Source organism: Rattus norvegicus, chromosome 5 (genome assembly GCF_021556685.1).
Source record: "Rattus norvegicus strain SHRSP/BbbUtx chromosome 5, alternate assembly SHRSP_T2T, whole genome shotgun sequence".
In the NCBI taxonomy this organism is placed as follows: Eukaryota; Metazoa; Chordata; class Mammalia; order Rodentia; family Muridae; genus Rattus; species Rattus norvegicus.
In genome coordinates, this window is record NC_141538.1 from 2,990,974 (window position 1) to 3,009,478 (window position 18,505).

The following is an 18,505-nucleotide window of genomic DNA, read 5'->3' on the forward strand; positions in this document are numbered from 1 at the left end:
GAAACAACAATCCTATTCTTTAATATCTCTTAATATCAATGGACTCATTTCTCTAATAAAAAGACATGGACAAACAGAATGGATACTTAAAGAGGACTCAGTATTTGCTGCAAACAGGAAACCTGCATAAGTGACAATGACAGACATTACCTCAGAGTAAATTGCTGGAAAATAATTTCCCAAGCAAATGGTCCAAAGAAAAAAGCTGGAGTAGCCATTCTCATATCGAATAAAATTAACTTTCAACTAAAAGTTTTCAGAAAAGATAAGGAAGGACACTTCATATTCATCGAAGGAAAAGTCCAACAAGATGAACTCTCAGTCCTGAATATCTATGCTCCAAATGCAAGGGCACTTGCTTTCATAAAAGAAACCTTACTGAAGCTCAAAGCATATATTGCATGTCACACAATAACAGTGGGAGATTTCAACACCCCACTTTCATCAATGGACAGCTCATAGAAACAGAAATTAAACAGAGACATAGAGAAACTAACCTAAGTTATGAACCAAATGGACTTAACAGATATTAATAGAACATTTCATCCTAAAACAAAAGAATATACCTTCTTACAACCTCATGGTAACTTCTCCAGAACTGACCATATAATTGATCACAAAACAGACCTCAAAAGATATAAGATTGAAATAATTGTATGCGTCCTATCATATTACCATGGACTAAGGCTTGTTTTCAATAACAACAATAGTGACAGAAAGCTCACGTATACATGGAAGCTGAATAACACTCTACTCAATGATAACTTGGTCATGGAAGAAATAAAGAAATAAATTAAAGACTTTTTAGTATTTAATGAAAATAAAGGTACAACGTACCCAAACTTATGGTGAAAAAGCGAACCCCTAAACGGGGAGCCCCGTCTCTCGCTCCGATCTCGAGGTGGGGTGCTCCCAGGAATCACGAGTAACCATCTTGATGTAACAGCAAGAGGTAGATTTATCAGTGGGATCCCAGGTCGATATGTATCCCACACAGGAGATAGAGGAATCGACCCCGAGCTCCCAAACTCAGGGGTTTATATAGGGGAGGTAAGGGGCATTCTCGAGTTTATACATGATTGGTCAATTCAAAAGGTGCATGGTTGAAGAAACAGACCGGATATACAGTTCTCTGCACCCAAATCCCGTGGGAGGGAGAGCTAAACCTTCAGAGAGGCAGACAAGCCTGGGAAACCAGAAGTGACTGCTCCCTGCACACACATCTCGGATGCCAGAGGAAAAAGCCAAAGACCATCTGGAACCCTGGTGCACTGAAGCTCCCGGAAGGGGCGGCACAGGTCTTCCTGGTTGCTGCCGCTGCAGAGAGCCCGTGGGCAGCACCCCACGAGCGAACCTGAGCCTCGGGACCACAGGTAAGACCAAATTTTCTGCTGCAAGAAAGCTGCCTGGTGAGCTTGGGACACAGGAAAGCAGAATTTCTCTAGGACCGGGCACGTTCTGTGTTTACCGGAAGTCCCACACCCGCGGATCCCGGCCCGCAGCAGCTCTCTGCTCCCAGACCCGGTGAGAGAGAGACCCAACCGCCTGGTCAGATGGGCACTCCTGAGGCTGCAGAGCGGAAGAGACCACCAAATCTGCTCACCCCTGCCCACATCCCTGGCCCAGGAGGAAACTGTATAAGGCCTCTGGGCTCCCGTGGGGGAGGGCCCAGGAGCGGCAGGACCCCTGTGCCTGAGACACTGCCGGAACCTGAAAGAAACAGACCAGATAAACAGTTCTCGGCACCCAAATCCCGTGGGAGGGAGAGCTAAACCTTCAGAGAGGCAGACAAGCCTGGGAAACCAGAAGTGACTGCTCCCTGCACACACATCTCTGACGCCAGAGGAAAAAGCCAAAGACCATCTGGAACCCTGGTGCACTGAAGCTCCCGGAAGGGGCGGAACAGGTCTTCCTGGTTGCTGCTGCTGCAGAGAGCCCGTGGGCAGCACCCCACGAGCGAACCTGAGCCTCGGGACCACAGGTAAGACCAAATTTTCTGCTGCAAGAAAGCTGCCTGGTGAACTCAAGACAGAGGCCCACAGGAACAGCTGAAGACCTGTAGAGAGGAAAAACTACACGCCAGAAAGCAGAACACTCTGTCCCCATAACTGACTGAAAGAGAGGAAAACAGGTCTACAGCACTCCTGTCACACAGGCTTATAGGACAGTCTAGCCACTGTCATAAATAGCAGAACAAAGTAACACTAGAGATAATCTGATGGCGAGAGGCAAGCGCAGGAACCCAAGCAACAGAAACCAAGACTACATGGCACCATCGGAGCCCAATTCTCCCCTCAAAACAAACATGGAATATCCAAACACACCAGAAAAGCAAGATCTATTTTCAAAATCATATTTGATCATGATGCTGGAGGACTTCAAGAAAGACATGAAGAACTCCCTTAGAGAACAAGTAGAAGCCTACAGAGAGGAATCGAAAAAATCCCTGAAAGAATTCCAGGAAAACACAATCAAACAGTTGAAGGAATTAAAAATGGAAATAGAAGCAATCAAGAAAGAACACATGGAAACAACCCTGGATATAGAAAACCAAAAGAAGAGACAAGGAGCTGTAGATACAAGCCTCACCAACAGAATTCAAGAGATGGAAGAGAGAATCTCAGGAGCAGAAGATTCCATAGAAATCATTGACTCAACTGTCAAAGATAATGTAAAGCGGAAAAAGCTACTGGTCCAAAACATACAGGAAATCCAGGACTCAATGAGAAGATCAAACCTAAGGATAATAGGTATAGAAGAGAGTGAAGACTCCCAGCTCAAAGGACCAGTAAATATCTTCAACAAAATCATAGAAGAAAACTTCCCTAACCTAAAAAAAGAGATACCCATAGACATACAAGAAGCCTACAGAACTCCAAATAGATTGGACCAGAAAAGAAACACCTCCCGTCACATAATTGTCAAAACACCAAACGCACAAAATAAAGAATGAATATTAAAAGCAGTAAGGGAAAAAGGTCAAGTAACATATAAAGGGAGACCTATCAGAATCACACCAGACTTCTCGCCAGAAACTATGAAGGCCAGAAGATCCTGGACTGATGTCATACAGACCCTAAGACAACACAAATGCCAGCCCAGGTTACTGTATCCAGCAAAACTCTCAATTAACATTGATGGAGAAACCAAGATATTCCATGACAAAACCAAATTTACACAATATCTTTCTACAAATCCAGCACTACAAAGGATAATAAATGGTAAAGCCCAACATAAGGAGGCAAGTTATACCCTAGAAGAAGCAAGAAACTAATCGTCTTGGCAACAAAACAAAGAGAATGAAAGCACACAAACATAACCTCACATCCAAATATGAATATAAAGGGAAGCAATAATCACTATTCCTTAATATCTCTCAATATCAATGGCCTCAACTCCCCAATAAAAAGACATAGATTAACAAACTGGATACGCAACGAGGACCCTGCATTCTGCTGCCTACAGGAAACACACCTCAGAGACAAAGACAGACACTACCTCAGAGTGAAAGGCTGGAAAACAACTTTCCAAGCAAATGGTCAGAAGAAGCAAGCTGGAGTAGCCATTCTAATATCAAATAAAATCAATTTCCAACTAAAAGTCATCAAAAAAGATAAGGAAGGACACTTCATATTCATCAAAGGAAAAATCCACCAAGATGAACTCTCAATCCTAAATATCTATGCCCCAAATACAAGGGCACCTACATACGTAAAAGAAACCTTACTAAAGCTCAAAACACACATTGCACCTCACACAATAATAGTGGGAGATTTCAACACACCACTCTCATCAATGGACAGATCATGGAAACAGAAATTAAACAGTGATGTCGACAGACTAAGAGAAATCATGAGCCAAATGGACTTAACGGATATTTATAGAACATTCTATCCTAAAGCAAAAGGATATACCTTCTTCTCAGCTCCTCATGGTACTTTCTCCAAAATTGACCATATAATTGGTCAAAAAACGGGCCTCAACAGGTACAGAAAGATAGAGATAATCCCATGCGTGCTATCGGACCACCACGGCCTAAAACTGGTCTTCAATAACAATAAGGGAAGAAAGCCCACATATACGTGGAAATTGAACAATGCTCTACTCAATGATAACCTGGTCAAGGAAGAAATAAAGAAAGAAATTAAAAACTTTTTAGAATTTAATGAAAATGAAGATACAACATACCCAAACTTATGGGACACAATGAAAGCTGTGCTAAGAGGAAAACTCATAGCGCTGAGTACCTGCAGAAAGAAACAGGAAAGAGCATATGTCAGCAGCTTGACAGCACACCTAAAAGCTCTAGAACAAAAAGAAGCAAATACACCCAGGAGGAGTAGAAGGCAGGAAATAATCAAACTCACAGCTGAAATCAACCAAGTAGAAACAAAAAGGACCATAGAAAGAATCAACAGAACCAAAAGTTGGTTCTTTGAGAAAATCAACAAGATAGATAAACCCTTAGCCAGACTAACGAGAGGACACAGAGAGTGTGTCCAAATTAACAAAATCAGAAATGAAAAGGGAGACATAACTACAGATTCGGAGGAAATTAAAAAATCAACAGATCTTACTATAAAAACCTATATTCAACAAAATTTGAAAATCTTCAGGAAATGGACAATTTCCTAGACAGATACCAGGTATCGAAGTTAAATCAGGAAGAGATAAACCAGTTAAACAACCCCATAACTCCTAAGGAAATAGAAGCAGTCATTAAAGGTCTCCCAACCAAAAAGAGCCCAGGTCCAGACGGGTTTAGTGCAGAATTCTATCAAACCTTCATAGAAGACCTCATACCAATATTATCCAAACTATTCCACAAAATTGAAACAGATGGAGCCCTACCGAATTCCTTCTACGAAGCCACAATTACTCTTATACCTAAACCACACAAAGACACAACAAAGAAAGAGAACTTCAGACCAATTTCCCTTATGAATATCGACGCAAAAATACTCAATAAAATTCTGGCAAACCGAATTCAAGAGCACATCAAAACAATCATCCACCATGATCAAGTAGGCTTCATCCCAGGCATGCAGGGATGGTTTAATATATGGAAAACCATCAACGTGATCCATTATATAAACAAACTGAAAGAACAGAACCACATGATCATTTCATTAGATGCTGAGAAAGCATTTGACAAAATTCAACACCCCTTCATGATAAAAGTCCTGGAAAGAATAGGAATTCAAGGCCCATACCTAAACATAGTAAAAGCCATATACAGCAAACCAGTTGCTAACATTAAACTAAATGGAGAGAAACTTGAAGCAATCCCACTAAAATCAGGGACTAGACAAGGCTGCCCACTCTCTCCCTACTTATTCAATATAGTTCTTGAAGTTCTAGCCAGAGCAATCAGACAACAAAAGGAGATCAAAGGGATACAGATCGGAAAAGAAGAGGTCAAAATATCACTATTTGCAGATGACATGATAGTATATTTAAGTGATCCCAAAAGTTCCACCAGAGAACTACTAAAGCTGATAAACAACTTCAGCAATGTGGCTGGGTATAAAATTAACTCAAATAAATCAGTTGCCTTCCTCTATACAAAAGAGAAACAAGCCGAGAAAGAAATTAGGGAAACGACACCCTTCATAATAGACCCAAATAATATAAAGTACCTCGGTGTGACATTAACCAAGCAAGTAAAAGATCTGTACAATAAGAACTTCAAGACACTGAGGAAAGAAATTGAAGAAGACCTCAGAAGATGGAAAGATCTCCCATGCTCATGGATTGGCAGGATTAATATAGTAAAAATGGCCATTTTACCAAAAGCGATCTACAGATTCAATGCAATCCCCATCAAAATACCAATCCAATTCTTCAAAGAGTTAGACAGAACAATTTGCAAATTCATCTGGAATAACAAAAAACCCAGGATAGCTAAAGCTATCCTCAGCAATAAAAGGACTTCAGGGGGAATCACTATCCCTGAACTCAAGCAGTATTACAGAGCAATAGTGATAAAAACTGCATGGTATTGGTACAGAGACAGACAGATAGACCATTGGAATAGAATTGAAGACCCAGTAATGAACCCACACACATATGGTCACTTGATTTTTGACAAAGGAGCCAAAACCATCCAATGGAAAAAAGATAGCATTTTCAGCAAATGGTGCTGGTTCAACTGGAGGGCAACATGTAGAAGAATGCAGATCGATCCATGCTTATCACCCTGTACAAAGCTTAAGTCCAAGTGGATCAAGGACCTCCACATCAAACCAGACACACTCAAACTAATAGAAGAAAAACTAGGGAAGCATCTGGAACACATGGGCACTGGAAAAAATTTCCTGAACAAAACACCAATGGCTTATGCTCTAAGATCAAGAATCGACAAATGGGATCTCATATAACTGCAAAGCTTCTGTAAGGCAAAGGACACTGTGGTTAGGACAAAACGGCAACCAACGGATTGGGAAAAGATCTTTACCAATCCTACAACAGATAGTGGCCTTCTATCCAAAATATACAAAGAACTCAAGAAGTTAGACCGCAGGGAAACAAATAACCCTATTAAAAATGGGGTTCAGAGCTAAACAAAGAATTCACAGCTGAGGAATGCCGAATGGCTGAGAAACACCTAAAGAAATGTTCAACATCTTTAGTCATAAGGGAAATGCAAACCAAAACAACCCTGAGATTTCACCTCACACCAGTGCGATTGGCTAAGATCAAAAACTCAGGTGACAGCAGATGCTGGCGAGGATGTGGAGAAAGAGGAACACTCCTCCATTGTTGGTGGGATTGCAGACTGGTAAAACCATTCTGGAAATCAGTCTGGAGGTTCCTCAGAAAATTGGACATTGAACTGCCTGAGCATCCAGCTATACCTCTCTTGGGCATATACCCAAAAGATGCCTCAACATATAAAAGAGACACGTGCTCCACTATGTTCATCGCAGCCTTATTTATAATAGCCAGAAAATGGAAAGAACCCAGATGCCCTTCAACAGAGGAATGGATACAGAAAATGTGGTACATCGACACAATGGAATATTACTCAGCTATCAAAAACAACGAGTTTATGAAATTCGTAGGCAAATGGTTGGAACTGGAAAATATCATCCTGAGTGAGCTAACCCAATCACAGAAAGACATGCATGGTATGCACTCATTGATAAGTGGCTATTAGCCCAAATGCTTGAATTACCCTAGATCCCTAGAACAAACGAAACTCAAGACGGATGATCAAAATGTGAATGCTTCACTCCTTCTTTAAATGAGGAAAAAGAATACCCTTGGCAGGGAAGGGAGAGGCAAAGATTAAAACAGAGACTTAAGGAACACCCATTCAGAGCCTGCCCCACATGTGGCCCATACAAATACAGCCACCCAATTAGACAAGATGGATGAAGCAAAGAAGTGCAGACCGACAGAAGCCGGATGTAGATCGCTCCTGAGAGACACAGCCAGAATACAGCAAATATAGAGGCGAATGCCAGCAGCAAACCACTGAACTGAGAATAGGTCCCCTATTGAAGGAATCAGAGAAAGAAGTGGAAGAACTTGAAGGGGCTCGAGACCCCAAAAGTACAACAATGCCAAGCAACCAGAGCTTCCAGGGACTAAGCCACTACCTAAAGACTATACATGGACTGACCCTGGACTCTGACCCCATAGGTAGCAATGAATATCCTAGTAAGAGCACCAGTGGAAGGGGAAGCCCTGGGTCCTGCTAAGACTGAACCCCCAGTGAACTAGTCTATGGGGGGAGGGCGGCAATGGGGGGAGGTTTGTGAGGGGAACACCCATAAGGAAGGGGAGGGGGGAGGGTGATGTTTGCCCGGAAACCGGGAAAGTGAATAACACTCGAAATGTACATAAGTAATACTCAAGTTAATAAAAAAAAAAAAAAAAGAAAAAGAAAAAAAAAAAGAAAAAAAAAAAAAAAAGAAGATACTGAAAGAAATCTTCCCCCGATTTGGAATGCCCAAGGTAATCTGGTCAGACATAGGCCCTACTTTCGTTGCCAAGGTAAGCCAGGGTGTGGCCAAGTATTTAGAGGTCAATTGGAAATTACATTGTATTTACAGACCTCAAAGTTCAGGACAGGTAGAGTAAATAAATAAAATTTTAAAAGAGACCCTGACCAAATTAAATTAACCATGGAGACTGGCACAGACTGGGTGACACTCCTTCCCTCTTGCTCTCTTCAGAGCAAGAAATACCCCTTCCAGATTCAGCCTTACCCCCTTTGATATGGGGCCTCAGCCCCCCCTGACTGTATTAGATGATGTTACTGAACCAACATGTCATAGTGCCATAGTAATAATGATTTGTGTGCCAGGCTAAAAGACCTACAGGTGATACAGAAAGAAATCTGCTCACAGCTGACAGCAGCCTATGCTCCGGAGACCCCTGAGACATCTCATCAGTCATGAGTTCCAGGAGACTGCTGCTACACTGAGCCCAGACACTCGAGCCTCCCTGGAAAGGACCATACCTGGTGCTGCTGACCACCCTGACAGCTGTCAATTCTCAGCCCTCACCAGCCGCGTACTAGCTGTTGGGGCTGAGAGCTGGGACCTAGAGGGAAATTCAGTCATGTTTGTCCTGGGTTCTATTAAGATAGGTGTGGGATAGGCTTGATTTCCATTACAAATGATGTAACACTGCATATGTTCGTACTCTTAACACTTCTTGGGACTGTGCCTCAGGGATCACAGTCTGTATAAGCTTAGAAGTTCTAAAAGCTAGTCATGACCTCGGTGTATAGGCTTGGATAGTGTTCAGATTAGAATCCTCATGTTAAGAAAACAATACCAAGCTGTTATGCTAGATGAAGCTTTGTTCTCCAAGAATTTCTAAGATTAGAACTATTAACAACAAAAAAAGAAGTGGGGAATGTAGAACTAGAGTTTCATAAAGGTTACTCATTGTCAGAGCCCAAATGTGCAGAACTAGAGTTTCATAAAGGTTGCTCATTGTCAGAGTCCGGATGTGCAGGGCCGGACGTGCCTGAGGGAGAACCAGAGATAGGACTTGCCAAACCAGCTATCAGCCCCAAGGACACTGACCATCCTTAGCCACCCCCTCCCCTTCCTTCACCCCCCTGAGTGAGATGAGCCACCCTACCTGCCTGCTGAGCTGCTAGATAACACATACTCCTTGCTGATGTCATTTCGCGCCAAAAGTAACCGTGCACGTTTTGAATTGACCAATCATGTGTAACCTCACGAATGCCCCTTACCTCCCCTATAAACCCCAGAGTTTGGAAGCTCGGGGTCAATTCCTCTGTCTCCTGTGTGAGATACGAGTCGACCCAGGATCCCGCTAAGACCCGGGATCTCGTTAATAAAACCTACCTCTTGCTGTTACATCAAGAATGGCTACTCGTGATTTCTGGGGGTATCCCACCCCGCGATCGGAGTGAGAGACACGGCTCCCCGTTTAGGGGTACACTCTTTCAGTTTCAGGTCTGAATTCTACCAGACCTTCACAGAAGACCTCATACTAATATTGTTCAAACTATTCTACAGAATTGAAACAGATGGAACACACCTAACTTCCTTCTATGAATTAATAATTGTAAAATAAGATTATACAATTAATCTTACACTGAAACCACACAAAGACCCAACAAATAAGAAGAAGTTCAGACCAATTTCCCTTATGATTATTGATGCAAAATACTCATAAATGTCTTACAAACGGAATCCAAGAACACATCGAAATGATCATCCATCATAATCAATTAGGCTTCATTCCAGGGATTCAGGGATTGTTTAATATACGAAAATCCATCAATGCAATCCACTATATAAACTAACCCAAAGATAAGAAGGAAATATTCATTTGATTAGATGCTGAAAAAGCATTTCACAAAGTTCAACACCCCTTCATGATAAAAGTCCTGGAAAAAATCAGGAATTCAAGACCCATATCTGTACATAGTAAAAGCAATATACAGCAAACCAATAGCTTACATCAAACTAAATGGAGAGAAAATTAAAGCAACTCAACTAAAATCAGGAACTAAACAAGACTGCCCACTTATTCAATCTAATAGTCGAAGTCATAGCCAGAGCAATCAGACAGTGAAAAGAGGTCAAAGGGATACAAATTTGAAAGGAAGTAATCAAATTATCACTATTTGCAGATGATATGATAGTATAGTTAAGTGACCCCAAAAGTTCCACCTGAGAACTACTTAACCTGATAAACAACTTCAGCAAAGTACCGGGATATAAAATTAACTCAAACAATTCAGTAGCTTTCTTCTACTCAAAGGATAAACAGGCTGAGAAAAAAATTAAGGAAATGACACCCTTCACAATATTCCCAAGTAATATAAAATATCTTGGTGTGACTTTAACCAGACAAACGAAAGATCTGTATGACAAGAACTTCAAGTCTCTTAAGAAAAAAATTAAGGAAGAACTGAGAAGATGGAAAGATCTTCCATGCTCATGGATTGGCAGGATTAATATAGTAAAGATGGCCATTTTGCCAAAAGCAATCTATAGATTCTATACAATCTTCATCAATATCCCTACTCAACTCTTTATAGAGATAAAAAGAGCAATTTGCAAAACCCAGGATAGCGAAAACTATACTCAACATTAAAAGAACTTCTGTGAGAATCACTATCCCTGACTTCAAGCAGTATTACAGAGGAATCGGCATAAAAACTGTATGGGATTGGTACAGAGACATACAGATAGATCAGTGGAATAGAATTGAAGACCCAGAAATAAACCCATACACCTATACTCACTTGATCTTTGACAAAGGAGCTAAAACCATCCTATGGCAGAAAAATAACATTTTCGACAAATGGTGCTGGTACAATTGGAGGTCAGCAGGTAGAAGAATGCAAATTGATCCATTCTTATTACAATGTACAAAGCTTAAGTCCAAGTGGATCAAGGCCCTTCACATAAAACCAGATACACTCACTCTAAGAGAAGAAAAAATGGGGAAGTGTCTCAAACACATGGGCACTGGGCAAATTAACTGAACAAAACGCCAATGGCTCATGCTCTAATATCAGGAATCGGCAAATATGGGAATGCAAATCAAAACAACCCTGAGATTTCACCTCACACCAGTGAGAATTGCTAAGATCAAAAACTCAGGTGACAGCAAATGCTGGCGAGGATGTGGAGAAAGAGGAATACTCCTCCATTGTTGGTGGGGTTGCAGACTGGTACAACCATTCTGGAAATCAGTCTGGAGGTTCCTCAGAAAATTGGACATTGACATACCTGAGAATCCAGCTATACCTCTCTTGGACATATACCCAAAAGACGCCCCAACATAGAAAAAAGACACGTGCTCCACTATGTTCATAGCAGCCTTATTTATAATAGCCAGAAGCTGTAAATAACCCAGATGCCCTTCAACAGAAGAATGGATACAGAAAATGTGGTACATCGACACAATGGAATATTACTCAGCTATGAAAAAGAATGCCTTGATGAAATTCATAGGCAAATGGTTGGAACTGGAAAATATCATCCTGAGTGAAGTAACCCAATCACAGAAAAACACACATGGTATGCACTCATTGATAAGTGGCTATTAGCCCAAATGCTTGAATTACCTTAGATGCATATAGCACATGAAACTCAAGATGGATGATCACAATGTGAATGCTTCACTCCTTCTTTAAAAGGAGAACAAGAATACCCTTGGCAGGGAATAGAGAGGCAAAGATTAAAACAGACACAGAAGGAACACCCATTCAGAGCCTTCCCCACATGTGGCCCATTCATATACAGCCACCCAATTAGACTAGATGGATGAAGCAAAGAAGTTCAGGCCGACAGGAGCCGGATGTAGATCTCTCCTGAGAGACACAGCCAGAATACAGCAAATACAGAGGCGAATGCCTGCAGCAAACCACTGAACTGAAAATAGGACCCCAGTTGAAGGAATCTGAGAAAGAACTGGAAGAGCTTGAAGGGGCTCAAGATCCCATATGAACAACAATGCCAAGCAACCAGAGCTTCCAGGGATTAAGCCACTACATAAAGACTATACATGGACTGACCCTGGACTCCGACGTCATAGGTAGCAATGAATATCCTAGTAAGAGCACCAGTGGAAGGGAAGCCCTTGGTCCTGCTAAGACTGAACCCCCAGAGAATGTGATTGTTGGAAGGAGGGTGGAAATGGGGGGAGGATGGGGAGGGGAACACCCATAATGAAGGGGAGGGGGAGGGGCTAGGGGGATGTTGGCCCAGAAACCGGGAAAGGGAATAACACTCGAAATGTAAATAAGAAATACTCAAGGTAATAAAAAAAATTTAAAAAAATCGACAAATGGGACCTCATAAAGCTGCAAAACTTTTGTAAAGCAAAAGACACTGTCAATAGGATGAAATGGCAACCAACAGATTGGGAAAAGATCTTTAGCAATCCTCCATCTGATACAGGGCTAATATCTAAAACATACAAAAAACTCAAGAAGTTAGAATCCAGAGAGTGAAATAACCCTATTAAAAATGGGGTACAGAGCTAAACAAATCATTCTCAGCTGAAGGTTATTGAATAGCCAAAAAACAGCTAAAGAAATGTTCAATATCCGGAGACATCAGGGAAATGTAAATCAAAACAACCCTGAAATTCTACCTCACACCATTCAGAAAAGCTGATATAAAAAACGCAGTTGACAGCAGATGCTGGGGAGGATGTGGAGAAAGAGGTGCACTCTTCCATTGTTGGTGGGATTGCAAACTGGCACAACCACTTTGTAAATCAGTCTGGAGTTTCCTCAGAAAATTGGAGATTGCACTACCTGAGAACCCAGCTATACCTCTCTTGGGCATATACCCAAAAGATGCTCCAACATACAACAAAGACACATGCTCCACTATGTTCATATCAGCCTCATTTATAATAGCCAGAAGTTGGAATGAACCCATATGCCCTTCAACAGAGGAGTGGATTCAAAAATGGTACATCTACACAGTGGAGTACTACTCAGCTATCAAAAACAATGACTTCATGAAATTCATAGACAAATGGATTGAACTAGAAAATATCATCCTGAGTAAGGTTACTCAGTCCAGGAAAACACACTTGGTATGCACTCATTGATAAGTGGATATTAGCCAAAAAGCTCGAATTACCCAAGATGCAGTCCACAGACCACAGGAAGCTCAAGAAGAAGGATGACCAAAATTCAGATGCTCCCACTCCTTCTTAATAGGGGATATGTATGTATGTATGTATGTATGTATGTATGTATATGTATATATGTACATACATGTATGTATATGTATATGTACATGTACATGTATATGTATATGTATATGTATATGTATATGTATATGTACATGTACATGTACATGTATATGTATATGTATATGCATATGTATATGTATATGTATATGCATATGTACATGTACATGTATATGTATATGTATATGTATATATGTATAAGTATATGTATATGTATATGTATATGTATGTATACTAGATAAGATTGATGAAGTTATAAAATGCATCCTGAAATGAACCAGATATAGATCTCTCCTGAGAGACACATCCAGAGCATGTCCAATACAGAAGTCAATGCTAGCAGCAAACTACTGACCTGAGAACAAGACCCTTGGAGGGAATGAGACGAAATATTGAAAGAGGTGAAGGAGCCTGCATCCCCATCAAAACAACAATGCCAACCAAACAGAGCTTCCAGGGCCTAAACCAGTAAAGAAAGACTATACATGGAATAATCCATGGATCCAACTGTATATATAGCAGAGAACAGACTTGTTGGGGCATCAGGGGAAGGGGAAGCCCCCGGTCTTGCCAAGGTTGGAGCACCAGTGCAGGGGAATATGGGGGGGGGGAATAAAGTGGATGTATAGGGGGAATACCTGTATGGGGGAGGGGGATGGGAGGGAATGGGGGCTTATACACAGGAAATTGGGAAGGGGTATAATGTTTGAAATGTAAGTAAAGAAATATATCTAATAAAAATTTTTAAAAAATTAAAATTTAGGAACCAAGAAGATGCCAATGCCAGTTCTAGCTATAATGTTTAGGTCCTGAGATGGAGATGGGGAGTTAACAAAAGTGAAGACACTGACCAGCTTTTGATTTTCAGGCAAGTGGCCACAAATAACTTGAGCCTTCTATATTTATACAATGACAATTGTGCTTACCCAAGCAGTGATATCACTGCTTACATTATTAAAAGAAATCATAATATCCACATTTCAAAAGCTCTATCTTTACACAAAGCCCCCAATATTTCCCCTTCCTCCTTCTCCCATTCCTTGGATCAGTCACCACCTAAACTTATTTAGCATTAAAAAGCACAATTTCAGCAATACAAAAGAGATGTCTGGCGAGGCATGTCCTGTAAACAGGAAGACATACCGGTCTGGTAGCAAACATGCTTACATAGTTATGCATGGTGAGAGGCCGAATTAAACATTTGTTGGTAAACTATCTCTAGCTATTATCTCCATCATAATTCCTTTTTAATTGCAGACAGACAAGTTCATTTTACAAAGCAGATCTTCTAGACATTTTTTCTAATATATAGATCTTTGTAAGATGTAATCATTCTAAGAGCCATTTTCAAGTCTCTATCAATCCAACATAATCTCTGCATTTTCCATGTCTCTACTGATCAGCTATAGCTTCTTAAAAACAGTTATGTAAGCAGGACCTACATTTCTCCACAACTGACACAGACTTGCTCAGTGTGACTGGGTACTTCTCTACAGATATGATTATAAGTCTCAAATTCCCCGGATTTATAGTAACATCTGGAGGATTGATAGATACCAAAAGAGGTGAAGAACATTTTTTCCCTTGAAAGAGTTTTGAAAAATGTAGAATCATCCACAGTGACTTAGTCTGTGTGACTCCAGATGGCCTTGTCCATGACTGATAAAGTGATACAATTTTGATAATGATTATATGCAGTACAATGAAGGAAAGGAGAGCTTGTAGGGCATGCAAACTTGGTACTAAATATAAAGGCCACCAAATTTACCTTGTCAAATGAAAAGTGTTTTCCATGGACTTGCTACAGTAGAATCCTGTCACTGAAGCTCTCACATGCTATTCCTTGTAGCAGCTACATGGCCACTGCCAGAAAGAGGTAGCACCTCTGCTAAATTATTTCTGATACATGCATCTGAGTGCAGTCTCCAGAGAACATGTAAAAAGTCATGGGACTGTGTTCCAAGCTAATCATCCTGGTGCCTGTGAAATGGAGAAGAAAGAAACCCTGTGGCTTGACAGAGCCCCAGTCTAGCTAAATTGGTAATTTCATGGTCAGCTTGAGACCATGTCACAAAATCAATACAGTAGAGTGACTGAGAATGATACCCAGTATTGACCTTTGACTTCCTTATTCACACCTGTGGACATGCACCTGCAGACACATGTACCCCCACACAAACATGTACACACAAAGTACTGCGACCTTATAAGCAGACTCAAGCCTCTTTAGAAAGTTTCATGTCATTTTTTACCCTGTAACATTTCTCATACAGCACACTGTTCCTTATTTTTTGCACTTTATCTTTTCTTAGTTTTAGATATATTATGCCCATTACCTATCATAATGAATTTCATCTTTAAAAATAACCTCAGAATCATTATATTCATTCAGCCTCCCTGTCTTTAGGCAACAGAAATCATTTTTTTAACTTATTTTTACAGGAGACTGGAGAGATGACGGAGAAGTTAAGAACATGTACTACTTTTGAAGAAGACCCATGTTAGATTCAAAGGACAAGATGACTCATAATCACTGGTAATTTCAGTTTCAGGTACCCAATATCCTTCCTTTTCTAGCCTTCACAGGCAACCCTATGCAGACAGATATTTACACATAATTTAATAAACACCCCCCACATTTACAATTTAAATTATTTTCTGGCCTTATTTTTTTTTTTTTTAACTAGGACAAAGAGGGTAAGATTATTCAATCTACTTCAAATTTCTGAAGGGGAACATTTTGCCTTCTCAATAGGATACAAACCCCTCCAGATTTAGAGGTATCTAAATCTAAGTTGACACAAGTGTCCATCATATACGTTAATGTGCCTTTTGAATTGTCTTTTACTTTTCCATAATGGGTATTACTTTCAATTGTGTTGCTGCAGATTTGGTTTTACCACAGGCTTCTTTGATGCCCTGAGCTGCTTTGATTTTAATTTCTGCTCCTCTCTCAATTAGCTTCTAACCCTACATTGTTATTCTATCTTATCATTCATTTTATAACATCCATGCTCCATAAATTTGAAGAAGATAACAAAAATTGCTGCTTAAAGTGTACTTCTTTTCCTTATAGTCACTCTATTGAAAAACATAGACTTTTGCCTTTAAGTGTTGTTTTGTTTCTTTGACACAAGCTTTTTCCTTGAGTATAATAATATTGTTTTACTCTTTTAAATTTATCCTTTCCAAGTAAGACAATAGAAAACTTGTGGGGGTGCTTTGTAATTGAATATGAGGATGATCCCTCTTGTCTATATTTTGATGTCTTCTAAATTTGAAAAATGAGTGCTGATTCAGCAACAAAATCCTGCACAGGCAACCACTGTGGAGAGTCCAGTGGAAGTATTCCAGGACTCCTGATGGATTGCAGATCCCCTTGGACTCATACACTTGACATTTTTAACTAATACATTACCCTAAACCCAGGTTGTTGGGGTATTTTCTTTCATCCTCTACCTCATATCTCAGAAAGAACAAAGAATATGATATTGGAACAAGGTCACTTGATTCTATTTCACAATGTGACTAAGAAACCTGGAATCTCCTAGTAGTATTCCTGATTTGGTTATAAAGGAGAACATTTTGTTTTATTTCTCTAGTTACATATAGTACATTTCAGTGTAGATGCAGCAGGGGCGGGCGGGGGAGCTGGTGCCATTGTTAGTGAAAGGAAAATTATACAGATTTAAGGTTTAAAAAATATGAAGTTAAAAGAGTAAGTTTCAAAATTCACATACTCAGAGCTAAAACAGGCCCGGGGGAGCCTAGGCACGCCCAGGCCCTGTGGGGCCTACCCCACCTTTAAGACTAACAGACCATAAAGATAAGGAAAAATGAATGCAGGAACCAGCCTGAGTTATCAGTGCTGACTCATAGGCTATCTGGAAGGAAGGGATAAGCCCCTAGCTCCTGACATTCTGGACGCCCCAGCTTGCAAGTACTCTTTTGCTATGTAACCAGGCATCTGCGCCTCATTTGTATCCACCAATCAAGTCCCTGTAACCATGCATCTGCTTCTGTATGCCTGCTTCTGCTCCCCAGAACCCTATAAAAACCCATCCCTGATCTTGCTGGGTGCACTAGTCCTCCCGAGCTGACTGAGATGCCCGCCTGTACCTGTGTATCTGGACAAAAAACCCTCTTGCTGATTGCATCTGGTGGTCTCGGCGGGGTCATTGAGCTTGGGGATCTCCTTCCCGAAGGAAGATTCTCTCTGAGGGTCTTTCATTAGCACCCATACAAGTCTGCTCACATCCCAGATACCGAAACGCTGTGGGTCACTTGGTTCATGCGTCCATGAAGAACGCAGCTAGCTTTCGAGAATTAATGTGAATTGCAGGACACCTTGATCATGGACATTTCGAAAGCACTTGCGGCCCTGGGTTCCTCCTGGGGCTACACCTGTCTGATAGTCTCTTGAGGCTCAATCGCTGCCCCCTCTGCGGTTTCGCTCCCTTGGGGGGGGGGGCGTATCACATGGCTGGGACTCTGCTCCAAGGGCCTCTCCCCTCGGCCCTCAGTCTCCTGAAGTTCAGACGTGGGCGGCGTCCAGCGTTCTTCCAAGCCTGGTGGGTCTGAGAGGGCCTCCTCCTCCCCATCCACTGGCGCCGCACGCTGGCCACCTCCTCCTGGCTCCTTCCTGCTCACTCCACCGCTCCCGCTCCCGTCCTCGCCCTCTCTCCCCACCGTGGGGACGCGTTGGCATGTGCCGGTCAGGTGCCTGGGCGCGAGAGGGGCCTTGTCACCGGGGTCGGTCATAGTGCCTCTGGTCTGGTGGGAGGCGGGCCCCGCACACTGGCTCAGTGCATCTGCCGCCGCCCCGCACCCGCCAGTGCGCGAGGAGAGAGTGACCTTCGAGGGGGGGAATACTGCACCCGCCAGGGCTGGCCTCAGGTATCTCTCCTCCCCCCTTCCCTCTGCCGGGTGCCGACCACTAGGGCACCAGTCGTTCGCTGATGCGACTTGCCCCCGGGATGTGGGAGCTGGCCGGGGTAGAGAGGTCACAGGCCCCAGCCTGTGACCCTGGCCCCCCGCTCGCTCTCTTCTCCGTTAGTCCGTCCATGGCCGCGAGCGCCCTCCTTTCCTCCTTCCCCTCTCGACCGTGACCTCAGATCAGAAGTGGCAACCCACTGAATTTAAGCATATTAGTCAGCGGAGGAAAAGAAACTAACCAGGATTCCCTCAATAACGGCGAGTGAACAGGGAAGAGCCCAGCGCCAAATCCCCGCCGCGTGCCGTGGCGCGGGAAATGTGGCGTACGGAAGACCCACTCCCCGGCGCCGCTCGT

General features: G+C 42.0%; 1 pseudogene; it reads left to right on the forward strand.

Moving 5' to 3' along the window:
* The first annotated feature begins 17,479 nt into the window (after window positions 1–17,479).
* LOC148005565 (5.8S ribosomal RNA) lies at window positions 17,480–17,633 on the forward strand (annotated as a pseudogene).
* The last annotated feature ends 872 nt before the right edge of the window (window positions 17,634–18,505 follow it).